Below are 16,391 nucleotides of genomic sequence, written 5' to 3'. Positions count from 1 at the left end.
ATCTGGTTTTATGCTCTCTGCTGAATGAGACTGGATGCACAGAAAAAGGGGTAGCAGCTGCCCCTAGGACACTGTCCAATCAGAGAGCCATCAAGAGTCAATTACCACTATCTGAATATTGCAATACAACTGTGGAATAGTCCCTAGGAAATGACTCAGCTATTATGCAAAAAGCAAAATACCTATAGGGATTCATGAGTAGAAAAATTGCAAAATGTCAATTCTATAGATAAGTATAAAACCTCTTATGATATAAAAGCCAGGAAAAAAATAATAAAGCATATTTTGAACAAGATTTTGAAGTAAAAACACACTCTTATCTGCGTGCTCTGATAAGACGTGCAATCAATCTGCAAAATTGAGCACACTTTGGAATATCTTAATATGCTTTATTGCTTTCAAGACATGTAATAGTTCCCTTATTTTCAATTTGAGTATAAAGGGAGAGGTATATGGTTTTTATCCTAGAATATGCATTCTGCCTTCCTGGCCCTGGTAGATGTTTTGCCCTGTTGTTTGAGGAGGACTCAATTGTTCTCTTGCTATTGCTGGAGATGGTCATGACCTGGAGATAGGTAAAAGCACTGACTCAGGTTAAATGAATTGGTCTCTTTCTCTGGGTTTGAGATCTGAGTCCAGAAATATCATTAGGTACCAGCAAAGCAAAAGCCATGCAAAATAATTATGGACAGCAGAAACGTCCATCTTGTGCTGGAAGCTTGCAATCTGGGTGGACAATCTAGGCATGTGTGTGGGACATGGGCAGTGCCAGGAGACACCCAGCCATGTGCCCCTGTGAATACCTGCACTGTGTGTGTGTGCACTCAGTACACGCTCACCTCTCTGAGTTTGGGGGTGTGGCTCATGAGAGATGCCATTGTGGAGTGGAAGTCTCCTTCTCCCTGTTTTCTTTGTTTGTCTTCTTTCTAATCTTCCCCACAGAGCTCCTGAAATAATCTTCAGATAAAATTGAAGTCTTTCTTCATCTCAGCAGATGTGGGACAGCCCAGGGGACTCTTGGGCACAGTAAGATTGACTTAATTTCTGCTCTCCCTGGGCTGGGCTCCCACTTGTACCCTTATGATGCTCCTGCCTCCTCCTCTGTCTTAATCTGCACCTGAGGTGTTTTTTTTTTTTCCAAATGCCACATTTGAAATAATTACAAGGTTATTTTTTGTTGTTGTTTTAAGCAGTGGCCCTCATAACTGTGGCTGTATGAGGTCTCCTGTCTTTCAATGTCAGGACAGGTTATTGATGGACATATTTAGACTAGATATATTTGCAGTGAGCTTTGCCTTAACAACACAGCTAGTACTCTCAGAGAAAGTTGGGGGGGTCCCAACAGCTCACTCTGTTTAGTTAAAGTATTGAATTGGCAAATCAAGGCTTGCAGTGTGGTGACTTGGTACATGCACATGTTGTGCAATGACCATGGGAATCACCTGGCTCAGAACCCCTAGCATCACTCTGTGGACCAGGTCCCCAGACCTCATTGGTCTCATAACTGAAGATGGTCCCCTTGGCCAACATATTTACAAACACACACACACACACACACACACACACACACACAGGCACGCACATTCACATTCACACATACACGGATATATATACATATATATATATATATATATATATATATATATATATATATATATATATCGTCAGGAAGCACCCATGCATTATATATATACATACATAAATCTGTGTGCCTAGATATATATAAATAGTTTTCTCTCCACTCATCTGTTGATGGTGCTCAGTTCATTTCTATACCTTGGCTGTTGTGAACAGTGCTACAGGATCGCAGGAGAGCAGATACCTCTCCAACATGCTGATTTCATCTCTTCTGTGCATGTATACAGCAGAAGGATTGTTGGGTTTCATGGAAGCTCTGTTTAATTTTCTGAGGAGTCTCCGTGCTGTTTTCCATAATGGTGGTGTCAATTTGCATTCCCACCAACAGTAGGTGAGAGTTGCCTTCCCTCTCACCGTGCCCAGCCCTTACCTTGGGTCTTTTGGGTAATAGGCATCTGAACAGGTGTGAGGGAGTGTCTCGTGTGCCAAGAGCACCTGGGGGGAAGGAGACTCCCCTCACCAGATGTTTGGTGAACTGAATGGCCACATGCTAAAGAGTGAAAGTGGATCATGTCTTACCTGACAACCAGAAAAGATTAAAGGCTTAAAATAAGATCTGAAATCTAAACTCCTAGAAGAAAGCACAGAGGAAAAGCCCCTCATGCTGATCTTGGCAATGATTCTTTGGACCAAAAGCAAAGGTGACATGATACCAAGCACACTGACAACAAAAGCAAATACAGAAACATGGGGCTGTATCAGACCCAGAGGCTCAGCACAGCAAAGGCTGCCATCTGCAAGTCCCCGTGGACTGATGTCTCAGATTCCCACCTCCTCGTGACACAGACCCCAGCCCTGCTCTGCTCGGGTGTGAGGGTTAGTGTGAGGGGTTTTGAGGGGCCATGAAGATATTCAGATGGTGTGAAAATGCTGATGGGAACCCAGGGTTTGCTGGATGGTTCTGCACTCAGCTCAGGGCTGTCCATGCGTGCTGTGGTCCTTGGCTGCCACCACCCCCTGGTGACCATGTGCAACATGAAGATAGCTCCTGTTCAACAGAGCTGACACCTCAGGACTCCTGATCTCCAAGACTGTTTCTGGGACCCGGTGTTGGGATTCTTAACCCCTTTTGGACATGGCTACAGTCCAGATTGTGCCATGTCCTGGTGATTCTCTCATTCCTGAGTAGCAGATTCACACAGCCACACTGCAGAGACTTACCTCTGCCTTGAACTGTGTGCCTATTGGACACCTGCCTGAGGTACCTCTGGCTCTTCCCCAGGACACAGGCCTTGGCAAGAGCTCCATGTGGTGCTGAGTGACCGACATTGTCGGGAAGCATCCCTGGGCCATGTCTGTGCTCATTTCTTTGGCCAAGTCTCAGGGCTCCGTTTAATTTCAAGTGGTCTCAGAAGTGCAGTTCTACCACACACCCGGGAAATCAAGATTCAGGTAGAATGGACCCAAGGACAACCACACAGCTCCACAGGCCCATCCTTGTGTGATGGGGAAGGCAAGTGGCTATGGATGAATGACACGGCAGGACACTGTGGCCACCATGGCTGAGTTGGGTGATGATAGCCAGACCCTATCTCACTGCTCTCTGAGCTGCAATTGGTGCCTGCAGCACTGTGTCCTGTATCCGCAAAGGAACTAGTACAGCCTCCGGGACAGTGGTCCTCAAAGGTGCTGCTCTGAGGCTCGGTTGGTTCTCACCTTGGTGGCTTCCAGGGGAGAGGACACTCCTTGCCCCTCATGTGTATATGGGGCTCTCAGCACCCTGCCACTGTATCATGTGGGTCTGAGAGAAGTCTATCCTTTTATTTTTGTGAAGATTTTGAAAATGAAGAGGCTTATGCAGTGCTCCGAGGCATGTTGAAGTTCCTGCGCTCTTCGGACAGCTCCGTGGGTGCTGTCTCAGCTGGGGCTCCTTCCAGGTGCAGGAGGACTTGTGATCAGCTGAGAAGCCCTTGAGGGTCTCTCAACAGGGACTCCCGAGACTCCTGCTCCACATGTGGCTCTGCAGCCGCTTCCCACCAGGTGCGTCCCCAGGGCCTCTCTACACATCCTGCAGCCTGCTTTCTGCTGATCCTTACCTCTCTGAGCTAGTAGCATGGGGCACTCCCTTCCATTAAGTCCCCCATTGCTTTTTTTTCTTTTTCTTTTTTTTGGTGATGTCTGGCTGATGATGTTATAATTGCAGCTACTCTCATTTTTCTGTCTCAACCTTTAGAAAACAGTCATATTCACAGTAGGAAAACTGAAAACTCTGTTCTCCTCACCGTGACACACAGATCAACAGCCAGCCCACAGGGACACGGAGGTGGATGGGCATCCCTTGTGTGGTTGCCTCCTCCTGGGATGAGGCAGCAGGGGAGGAGCCAGGTTCTGAGCCACAGATCACCAGGGCCAATGCCTGTGGTCGGGGAAAGAGCAGCAGCACCCAGGGCAGAGGCTGCCCTCCATTTTACTTGGGGCTGGAACAATGTGGCCTGTGGTCCTTGCTCTCACAGCAGACTGGCCAGCTTTCTATCACCCTTCCATTTCCACCACGGGAAAATGGCACCTTCCATGACCTGGGGAGGGATTTTCTGGGGTGTGACTGCTTAGTGCTACATGAGACGGTCCTGGGACCATTGGGATGGTTGGCCAGTCAAGGAGCTCCAGGGTATGTGAGGGCTGCCTAAGTCACCTCAGATCTGAGTGAGAATTTCTTTTTCTTTTCTTTTCTTTTTTTTTTTTTTTTTGTGCTGCTGTGGATTGAACCTAGGGTTGCTCTACCACTGAGCCGCATCCCCAGCCCTTTTCATTTTATTTTGAGACAGGATCTTGCTAAGTTGTGGAGGCAGGCCTCGAACTTGGGATGTTCCTGTCTCAGTCTCCTGAGAGCTGGGATGACAGGTGTGTGCCACTGCACCCAGTGGAAAAAGAGATTTTTTTGTTTGTTGGTTTATTTGAGAAATAAATCTTTGTTTTTGAGAGAGAGAGAGAGAGAGAGAGAGAGAATTTTTAATATTTATTTTTAGTTTTCAGCAGACACAACATCTTTGTTTGTATGTGGTGCTGAGGATAGAACCCGGGCTGCATGTATGCCAGGCAAGCACGCTACCGCTTGAGCCATATCCCAGACCTATTTGAGAAATAAATCTTAATTGTGCCAGGCTAGTAATTATCTGAGGTTTGTGGAAGCAGCTGCTATGGTGCTCCTTTCTGTCTATCTCCAAGCCCAAATGGCCCACATAGATAGACACAGCTGTTACTCAGACTGCAGAATCCAAGCACCGTGTCTCTGTTCATAAGCCAGAGGATGTGGAGTGAGAGAAATATAAGTTCCTAAACCCTAAAATAGGTTGTGTACCCTCTAAGTACCGTTTCTCCCAGCCTCAAGGAGAAATGAATCTACCTGGGCTAGATGTGATGAATGGTCCTCCCGCGGGATACACAGGCTTAATAAATCATGAGGGACTTTGACCAGAGGTGGCTCTACTGTGAATTACATTGCAGCCGCAGGCTGACACTCTGCACATTCTAAATTGAGAGAAATAGATTCTTCTTGCTCATCTACACCATAGATAATAGAACATATCAGACCAAGAATGGATTCTACAAATGATCTAATCCTAATTCTGTAATTTAATTCACACATTCACTGAGTGGCTTTTGTGTGCCAGAGACTTTGACAGCCCTTGAGGGTTTAGAGGTCAAGATGAGCCACCCCTCCCCTGTCTGCACAGGTAGATGGATGATAGAGAACCTCCTCACACTCATATAGACATAGACAGGTCAGACTGTGTGCCAGGATCAGGTGGCACAAGACCTTGTCCTGTGGAAGATGAAGAGGAGTGAAGAAAAGAAAGAGCCTGTGCCTTTCAACTTGGCACAGGGCCTGGGATTTGAAAGTAAACTGGGCATAATGAGCAAGTGCATCCAGGGGAAGGGACACCACACTCCAGGGAGAAACCAGCACACTCGTGTTAACTGATGCACTTTCACCTTGCTGCAGGGGACAGATTCAGTAGCCACCTATAGTTGAGGCAATGGACTACCCTTTCCGAAGAATTTCCTAATGTCACTAGGGTGCAGCAGCCCAGTTCAGAACATGGTTCCTGGCTCAGATCGACGGAGGTGACCAAGGTCTGATTCAAATTCTCTTTTTAGATAAAGGAAGGTATGTGGCCTCTGGTCAGGAAGAGGGCAGCTTGTGCAGAGCCTCAGGGATGGTCCCTGATTTGTAAGGGAGGTGGGAATGGGGAGGTGAAGGGCCCTGGCCTGCTGCTAGTGGCCAGCCACATCTAAAGCCACCATTGAAGGCAGCAGAGCTAAAGGTACAGGGACAGGGACTACCCAAGAGGCTGTCCCCTAGAAGGGAGGGGCAAAGGCTGTGCACAGTATGGGTCTGCTCCCCACAGGGAGAATCTGGGCTCCACCCACTGCAGGAACAAAGGAGAAACATCTCAGGAAATGAGGCCCCTGTGAAGTAGCTTTATCCGCTGTGTAGAAAAGTTCACCCAGATGGAAGCTCCTACTCTGGAGCACACATAGTCCTTTAAGACCCCAAATGAGGAAAAAGAAACAGCAAGTTGATAAGCAAACAACAAATACACAAAACAGAAACACAAAGATATCTACACCTAGAAATAAATTCTTAAGTGATGAAACCTACATAAATGAAACTAAAAGACAGAATCAAAGACCATAAAAGATCTGAATCAATAGCAAAGGGTCTCATGATCCCTGGTACCTAGATCCATGCAGTAAAGGGATATATCCCACTTAAACTGTTCCATAAAACCACCGCCATGCCAAGAAGGATCCAAATAGGCAAGAATTCCAAGAGGGATTCAGGTGCACATGAGGAGAGTTTCTCTGCTTAATCCTTTAGGATTAAGTTACAGGACCTCAGCAATTAGTGGAAGCCACCAGAAGCCAGAGGTGAGACAGAAACCAGTCCATGCACAGAGGAGCCGGGCCAGAGGCAGACCTAGAATTCATTTGAAATTCACTTGAATTTGAAACAAAAAATGTGGCATTGTGAGTTAATGATAAATCAAACACACACACACTTACAAATAAATAAAAGCCAGTGTAACAACTATTTGGAGCTAATTATTTAAAAAAGACAAATGCTTACTTTGCACTATGCTTGACTTAAATTCCTATGGAGTAAATAGCAAACTCCACACACACCATCACAATAAAATAACTGCAAGGATGCAAATCCACACCCCCATTCTATATATTGCTTCATTTTTATTCATCACCCTCTGTTCCTAGTGACGGAGACCTAACCTAACTCAAGGCACTGTTCCTGCAGTCAGCGCAGCACCCAGGGAGGGTAGCATGTGCTCAGGGCTCACAGATCTCTCAGGCACAGGGCATCTGCACCAGGCCACAGGGGCCAGGGTCTTTTCCCTCTGGTCTCTGTCACCATGTCTCTGTTCTCAGGGATGTGACATCTCTGGGGCTTTCTCACAGCCTGGTCACATTCTTCTTGAAAACAGGGAGACAGGCAGAGCTCATTTCACCCTGGTGGGAGATGAATCTGAGCATCTCAGAGCCACTTGCCTGGGTGGACCACCAGGCCTCTGTCCCCCAGACCCCTCTGCTGGGCTATGGAGGAGACACTTGGGCCTCTAAAATCTCCAGTTTCTCCCATGCCCTGTTCCCACCCTGGATCCTCTGGTCAGCAGGGGTGGAGTGTTGGGGGATGGGAAACAGAAAACCAGGCTTTCCTCAGGGGATGCTCATGTCAGCTTCTGCGTTTGAGTATTTTTCCATTCTCAGCACCCTCCCCTTTCTGAGGCAACTCATGCCTCCTGTTGTGACTTAAATGAGAGAAAATCTACATGATGCACTGAAAAGGAATGAGCAGAAACAGATGGGAATGTATAAATTACTATATCGTAGTGTAACACGACTTTAATAAACAGAAACATAGAGGGTGAGTCTTCATCTGATATCCAGATAGGAGAGACTTTCTACCTTAAATGAAGAGTAATAAGCCATACAGGGACTTACTTATGTGACTACATAACATTTTAAACTTGTGCTTCTTAATATGCATGGTAAATAAATAAAAGGATGTGAAAGCTGTGAAAATATTCATAACACAGAAGGCAGGGCATTTGCATCCTCCTGAGTAAAGCACACTCATAGCTCTGCCAATGCGAAAGCTAACAGCTCAACAGAAATGGGCAAGATCCATGCACAGGCAAGACAATACAGAAGAAGACCTGTGAGAGGACACACATTTGAGAAAAATACTCACGTTCATTATGAATGAAAACAGCACTAAACAAAGCTTCATGGTGGCTGTTGTACTCTTTAGCCTGCAAATGATATTTGACCTATCTCCTTCACAGCCAGACTATGCTGCAATGAGCAACTTCAAGGTGTGTTTCCAGGGGTGATATGGGTTCATTTCTAACTGTGGACATATTATTTGTTCCCCTAATTTCACCCCTTAGTATTTGTGGAAGCAAATCATCAGAGGTGCAAAACATGGAATGTGCTTCTTTATAAGATAGTAGTTTCCAGTCTCAGAAAGTGCTGATCAGTAATGGGATTCTGATTGACAGGGGAAAAGTAGGGTAGTTTTACATGTGAGAATGGGCTGCACTAGATGAGCTAAAGATCAGTCCAAGGCTGAAATTGTACTATTGCTCTGCTCCACCCCTGGTGAGATCAGTGCAGAAAATAACGTTTCCTGACCTTTAATGAAGGTGATGACGGTGCTGCTGCTGCTGCTGATGCTAGTGATGATTATGAAGCCTGTGATTGTGACAGTGCTGCTGGTATGTGTTGGTGATGATGGTGTTGGTGAAAATGGTGGTGATGGTGCTAACGATGGCAGTGATGACAGTCATTGTGGTGAAGGTCATGGTGATGATGATGGTGAAGTGATGAAGGTCATGTGAGGATGGTGAAGGTGGTGAAGGTCATGGTGATGATTATGGTGATGGTTGTAAAGGTCATGGTGATGATGATGGTGAAGGTAGTGAAGGTCATGGTGATGATGATGGTGATGGTTGTGAGGTTATGGTGATGATTATTGTGAAGATGGTGAAGGTCATGATGATAGTGGTGAAGGTCATGATGATGATGATGGTGATTATGGTGAAGGTCATGGTGATGATGATGGTGAAGATGGCGAAGATCATGGTGATGATGATGGTGAAGGTGGTAAAGGTCACGGTGGTGATGATGGTGATGGTTGTCAAGGTTATGGTGATGATGATTGTGAAGATGGTGAAGGTTATGGTGATGATGTTGATGGTAGTGAAGGTCATGGTGATGATATCATAATGGTGGTGAAGGTGACGGTGATGATGATGGTGAAGGTGATGAAGGTCATGGTGATGATGATGGTAAAGGTGGTAGTGATGGTGATAATAAATGGAAACTTCCTGGGTAACCATATAAAATTATACTAATGGGTTAGTGATGATGGGGTGGTGGTGAGAGCAAGATGAGGTGATGACTAGTATTTCGTAGCAATGGCATTTGCAAACCTCAAATGGAAGCCTTTTATGTGTATTAAACCTCATTCCAACCTCACAGCACCCTGGTGAGTAGGATCATTGCTTTCCTCACTCTATACCCACGGGCAGTAAGGCAGACAGGACTTGCTTGGCCTATCACAGGAAGCACCAGGAGGCTGCAGGTATTTCCTGGCCACTGTGAAGGTTCACAGTCTTCTGTGGGGTCCAGTATTCCCAAGGTGGCAGACATTAGCACTGACTGGGGATTTCAGTTGGAACACTAATGCTGAGAACTCACCCTGGCACAACTTCCCTGGTGCCTTGGAGGAGCCTCAACATGCATTTCTGGGCAGGTCACCTGCACGTGTAACCTGCAGCCCCAGCTGAGAGCCCTGGCTTCGATCCTCTGCCAGCAGCTCCCTGAGGCCCAGAGGCCTCCCGGTCACCTGAGTCCACGTGGACCCCACATCACCCTGTCACACATCTCCCCAGGTCCAGGGGGATGCTTTCTCTAGTCAAAGTGGAAATTCTTTCCTCTTCAGGGTTCTGCTCAGGCCATTTCATCTCTACCTGAAGTTATGGTTGACTGTGTCCTTTAAAGTCTCCTCTATGGAACCCTCAAATTCTGGTGTAGGTGGGCGCTTTGGGTGGGAGCCTAGGTTAGGGGGTCCCCAGGGTGGTCATCTGATGGGACTTGGGCTGGTGAGGAGGGCCTGAGCTGGCACTTCTGCTCCCTGCTGCCACCAGGCGAGGCCCTCTGCCAGGAGGTGACACAGGAGAGAGCCCTGGGTGTTGGACTCCTGGCCTCCACAGCTGGGAGAAACCGATTTACTTTCTTTATAAATAACCCAGTCTGGAATTTTGTTGTAGCAGCAGAAATCAGACCAAGACAGCAAATTGTGCACCTGTGGGTCACACCTTTTAAAGTAAGGGCGAGAGAAGAAGGAGCTGTCAGGGGTGGGCTTGAGTCTATGACTGTTTCAAAATTCTTTTTTCACCTTCTAATTAGTAAAGAAGAAATAATCCCATAATATGTAATGGTTGGGTCTGTGGTGTTAACAGACTCCCAGGCTAACCCATGTGTGGAGATGGGCAGTCCCAAAAGTGCTTCATTAAGACTTTCCAGGCATTGGTCATAACTGTCTTTCCTGATTGCCCTCCCTCCCACTTCAGGTACCGTCCCTCTAGTCTGCTGGTCTCTGGTCCTACTCGGCATCCTATTCCACCCTCTCAGGCCTGGCTGCCCTCTACACACTAGCTCCCTTGCACGCACTTTGCCCTCCTCTTGGAGTGCTGTTCCAGCCACTTGCTCAGGAGGCATCCAGGTCTGCATTCAAGCGCCACTTCTCAGCAGGGCTTTGGTGGCTGTCTGTCTGCCAGGGGGCACTCCTTTCCTACTCTATGAATCATCACCTTTTTAAAATCTATTAATTTATTTGAGAATAAGTTAATATGTTTATTAACTTATTCTCAAACAAAAGAAAGAAAGAAAGAAAGAAAGAAAGAAAGAAAGAAAGAAAGAAAGAAAGAAAGAAAGAAAATGTATCACACTTGGTACTTCCTGAAATTACTTTAATCTTTTCTCCCAGCCTCGCCATGTAGCACACAAGGTCGGCAAGGCAGGCTTTTAAGTTGCCATAGACAAACCTGGTGCATGGAAAGCATTGAGGACCCTGGACTTGTATCTGCTGAACAGATGCAGGAAGGTCTGAATGGAAAGGGAAATGTTTCCCCTGAAGCCTGAATGCGGGGAGGTAAGACTTGAAGGCCTAGAGGAACAGTTAGAGAAGAGTCTGATCACATAAAGAACTTGCAAATCTGGGGAGTTCCTGGGTCAGGGCCTCTCCTCTTAGGAAGTCTCCTTACCTGCTGGACCTGTGACCACCACTGAGACCTGCAGCCCTCTGTTGGCTGGAGCCCCACCCACAGCTACAGGGGGTGAAGGGAGGGAGCAGCAGCCTATCTCCAGTCTCCCCCTGTGATGAGCAGCTGTCTCTCCTGCTATTTTAGCAATTAATTTCCCCTCTGAGCTGCATAGCCTCCCTCCTGCAGGAAACAGATGACATTTCACTTTGGAGAAAAGAATCCATTGTTCCCTGAAATGGGACAGCCTGCGTTTCCTTTCCTATCTATTATAAATGGATCTTCCAAACCAAATAGTTAAAATAAATAGCCTGAGTTCCAAATCAGTTTATTACTTGAAGAACTTTTCCTCCCCTTTCATGTTATCCAGAGAGATGATTTGTCCCCAGCAGGATGCCCTGGAGCAGATCCTCAGACCTGAGCACCCTTGGGCTTCTGAGGGATGGACGTGGGCAGCCCGTTTCTTGCCTTAGCCCTGTCTGTGGTTTGCCAGCAGCGGGGAAGGGAGCTGGATTGATGCCCAGGCAGGCTTGTGTGGAAAAGGACCCCATGACTTTTTTTTCTTCAGATGCAGAAGCTTGGACTACTCCCAGGGCTGCAGTAGCCCCTTTCCCGCTCCTCTGTCCTGCACGGAAGTGCTCAGTGCCACTAAATCCACCCAAGTCTCAAAAAAGAAAAAAAAAATGAGGCACACTTAACTGAATGCGGCCACTTTGAATGAGAAACCTGAAACAGGGCCACCCTTCTGCTGAACAGGAGAGGCCAGGGTCAGGAGGAAGCAGCCAGAGTAGGCGAGGTGGGTGTGGGAGGAGGAGCTGAGGCCCTTCAGGGTCCTCAGTTCTCACCTGCAGAGCTGACCGCTGACCGCTGCTTCTTGTTAGAGGAAGAGTGGATCATTGTGGAGACCTGAGGACAGGCGGGCAGGGGAAGGAGGCGGCTGCCTTTTCCTGGGCTGCCCTCCCCTTCTTCCTCCCTCCCCCAGCCACACCCTCCCCCCCAGTGTCCCTGCCCTCTCTACTCCAGCTCCCTGATAATTGCCACCTGGAGGCCTCACTGCCTGGCTCTTCTGAGAAGTGATTAGGAAGAGGACCCTGTGCTGGCTTCTGGGTTCAGAAAGAAGAAAAGGTCCTTTCACTTCAGTTTCCTGGTCTCCCTGTGCTTTTGTGGGTTCTAGAAATAATGGGGTTTAGAATCTAGGTGAATTAAGGACTTTCAAAGACTCTCATGGTGACACCAAGTCCGTCTCAGCTGCCACCCACTTCCACCTAGAATGGCACAGAATCGCAGCTCAGAGACGAAGCGTGGAATTTATCTTCTTTACAGAAGTCTTGCTTTTCACTTCCCTAAGGCGGAAAAAATATTGGTGGTCAGCTTTTTGGTCACTATAATGAACTCCCTGAGATAATCAGCTTACAAAGAGGGAAGGTTTGCTTTAGCTTTTGGATTTAGAGGCTGGGGTCTATGATCAAGCCGACCCAGGGCCTTGGCCCTCTTGTGGGCATGCTGGAGGGTAGAGGGAGCCTGGGGCAGAACCAAGCCGCTCACCTTGTGGCTGAGAAACAAAACAGGAACAGGAAGGGGTGGAAGCCCCCAAGCCCTTCCAGGACAACCCCCAGAGACCTGGGGACCTCCTCCCCTTCATTGCCTTCCTTCTCACCTTAGCTCTAATATAATGGTTTTATTTTTTCAAAATCAATCTTTAAAGGTTTATTGAGGTTCAATTAACAAATGCCACGAGAGAGAGAGAGAGAGAGAGAGAGAGAGAGAGAGAGAGAGAGAGAGAGAAAGAGAGAGAGAGAGAGAGAGAGAGAGAGAGGGCGTGCTTGTATGTGTGTTTGTGTGTGTGGTTTACCATCTGCTGGGGGAAGTGACAGAAACCACCACAGTCCAGCTCCTAGCAGCCATCACCTGCACAGTGACCGCTTGGACCTGTGTGAAGCACAGCGAAGACCCCTCCTGGCACATGTGAAGGAGACAATGCCACCTGCTCATCGTGGTCACTACACTAGAGGGACAGAACTGTCACCATCACAGCTGAGCTGGACACCTTGGGCCAACTTCTCTGGCTCCCCACCCACCAGCCCAGCATGGCAGGCTGGCCACGTGATGCAGCTCCTCACACCCTCGGGGATGCAATAGGTCTCTGAGGGCCACCTGTCCTGCCTCCTTCAATTCAGCAGGACAGGAGAGCCAGGGTGGGGAGGGACCTGTGAGTCCATCCACAGAGGAGTGGAGGAGGTAAACCTGGCCGCTGTAGCTGCCATTTAGCTTTGAAGGAGAAGGACTCCCCCATGACCCTACTAGGGGTTGACAGCAGGGGTCACTGCCAAGGCTGGTTCCCTCCTCTGCGGGTCCTTTGGTCCTTTTATTTTTCTGCTCTTCTGATTCCAAATCTTCGTGGCCTCTCCTACAGCCTAGCTTCCCTTGTGTTCCTCACTCTTCACTCCATACCGTTGAGTGTTTTGCTTCCTGTTTTTAAAATGGGAAATCAAGGAAATTGCAAAATTTGTTTGTTTGTTTTCCTAAGAGCTGTTAAATTAGAAAAAAAAATTTCACAGGACTGAAAGGTGGAAAATTCAATCCAGGATCAAAAGGCACAGTGTGGTGCAGAGGTGGAGCAGCCTCATAGCACCAAGAGCCAGAGGGAGGGCTGAGGGGATGTGGTGAGTGAGCATCAGGGAAGAGGGGGAAGGCTGTGCCTTAGGATGCACCCTGGGAAGGTAATACGTCAGGGTGATGTTCAGTGGCTTGAATAAGATGGTCACCTCCTGTTTGTAACGGCAAGTTAAAAGCAGGCTGTCTGAGGCTGGTGGGTACCTCTAGTAACTTGAGGGATGCAATGCCCTTCCATTTTTCTGGTTCACTGATATAATTCAAAATCCAAGCTACTTCATCATGCAGAATGACTTCTCATGCTCCAGTCATTACATCCATATTCTGACTGCAAAAAGGAATGGGAGACAGAAGAAGCAAATGGGTTACACCCTCTTTTCTGCATCTGCTCTTTCTAGGGAGCCTCTTGAGAACCACCCAGGACCTGCCAGCTCACACAATGCTGGGCATGGTGTGACCATGAGTAAGACTGAGGTTTTGAGTTAGGAGAGGGAGAGAGGTTGTGTATCGGGTGGGCAGCCTTCTCCACTGTCCTCCTGCTGTTTGCTGCACATGGAAGGGTTTCCATGAAACCCAGATTTGCATGGGATGAGGGTCTGTGGGGATGGCACCCACTGCAGGGCTCAGAGGACCAGAGGACCAGTGCAGGACCAGGCTCCAGCTCCTGTGCAGGGACCCTGTGGGGGAGCCTTCCCTGTGTGCCCCCTGAGACCTCAACAACCCTGCTCACTGGGGCCAGGGGCAGAGGAGGCCAGGGTCCTGCTGGTCTAATGCCTGAGCCCTGGCACACTGCTCTGCATGGAGTTTATTTGGGACATTCTTCCCAGGTGTCATCTGCTTGCCCCCAGAGTCCTGAATTGGATGCTGTCCAGAGCAGGGACCTGGCTCTGTAGACAGGACTACATGGGAGGTGCCACCTTCCTGCTGAGGGGGAGGACAATGGCAACACAAGATCTTAGACCACCCACGGGAGCCTGTGGACCTCACAGGGCACTGATAGCATCGTGTCTCAAACCGCACACTCGGTGCTAGAATCACAGGCTGGTGCTTTTATAATATTTATCTGCTTCAATCCCCAACGTGCTGAATGGCAGAGACTTAGTGGATTCCAGGGCATCTCAGGCAGCTTGGCCCTGCTCTGTGCCATCTCTCAAGGTTACACCTGCTTCCTGGTTACTCCCGAGATGAACCCTTGGGGTTCATCCACTGTGATGTTGCAACATCTGTCCTGTGCCCCCTGACTCACGGCTTCCAGGGCACTCGAGCTACAGCAGAGAGCCCGGGCAGCATGAAAACTAAGCCCTGTGTCCCAGGTGGGGTTTCAAGACTCATAACATCTTTGCAAAGTAACTTATGTGACATTGGTTATGGTTTGGCAATGAAGTGTTCACCAAAGCTCCCGGCCAACACAGGAATGCTCAGGGGAGGTGACTGGATGGTGTGAATGGACTGAGTGTTACGGTAGGCAGGTGGGGTGGTAGGAGGAGGTGGGTCACTAGGCAAGCCCTTGAATGTGCCTCTTCCCTGCTGGCCCTTTCTCCCACTCTGCTTCCTAACTCACCAAGAATGGAGCAGTGCCCCTCCACCCTGCCCACCCGCCATGATGTTTGCCTTGCCTTTGGGCCCAGGGCAAGGGACTCAGCCCATCATGGACTGAACTTCTGTAATGTGAGCCAAAATAAACTCTCTCTCCTCTAAGTTGCTCTTGTCAGGTCTTTTGGACTCAGCAATGAAAAGCTGACAATGTTTAATGAATTTTTTGACATAATCATAGATGACTCTGTTGGAAATAATAAAAATCCCCCACACCTTTTACCCCAGTGCCCCAGAGCAACAGTGTGCAAAACTACAACCCAATAGCACATCCGTGACATCTGTGATGGTGAGGCAGGACACACAGCACTGGGCCCCACACCCCCACCTGCCCCCTGCCCACCCTTCCTTTACCCCTGGATCAGCCAATGAGCTCTCTGTTGATATAAACTGCCCAGCACCCTACAGGGCCCTCCTGACAGCTCCTGCTCAGCACCCTTCCTCACCCCTGGTGACCCCTCTCCACCATCCTCCAGGGAGGAAGTCCAGGCTCTGATTCTCCCCAGGGGTGAGTGGGCCACAGTTGTTTTCGTTAAGTTTGGCTGATGTAGGATAATTATTATCTAAGCTTTTCTTCTACTTTCTTACTTCCCCTTTCCTGGTTATGAGGTCTTGGGCTTTGGTTGGGGTTGATTTTTAAGTGTGTTTCCAGGACATGAGATTTGGGCTTCAGTTTGGGATCTGGGGGTGAAAATCAGCCCAGAGAACTCGATAGCATGTCACCCTCGGCTGCAAGGTCCTTGGCCCATCTGTATTCTTCCCTCCACCTCCTCAAATCTTCTCATGCTTGTTTGATAGATAATCTTAAGGTTTTTTTTTTTTTTTGGTCTCAGCAGAAGGAATAGAGAATGGTTCATTCCTGCTGAAAATTAAGGTCTCTAATATGTGTCATGTGTGCAAACAAACCTGTGAAATAGTGGTTAGATGTTTCTAAAGGACTCTAATGAGAGCCTGGCTGGGTAGGGGAGGGAAGGTGCATTTCCAACACCAGTGTCTTTGTGGAGGGACTTCTGTAACCCAGAGCACAGACCAAGCCTTGGGCACAGTATCCATGACAGTTCACGCAACTGATACCCAGAAGCTGTGCACACCCTGAATCACCCAGAGGGCCACCTCATCAGGCAAAGAGGAGGAAGAAAATCAGAAACAGAAGATTTAACTGATTACATGGTTTTAAATGAACCATTAATTTTACAACAGTATTAGATTCACAGGCAAGTGGAGAAGGTACCACAGACCCCACAGACCCACACTCAATTTTTC

This window comes from Ictidomys tridecemlineatus, chromosome 2 (genome assembly GCF_052094955.1).
Source record: "Ictidomys tridecemlineatus isolate mIctTri1 chromosome 2, mIctTri1.hap1, whole genome shotgun sequence".
Lineage (NCBI taxonomy): Eukaryota > Metazoa > Chordata > Mammalia > Rodentia > Sciuridae > Ictidomys > Ictidomys tridecemlineatus.
This window is presented reverse-complemented; position numbering follows the sequence as displayed.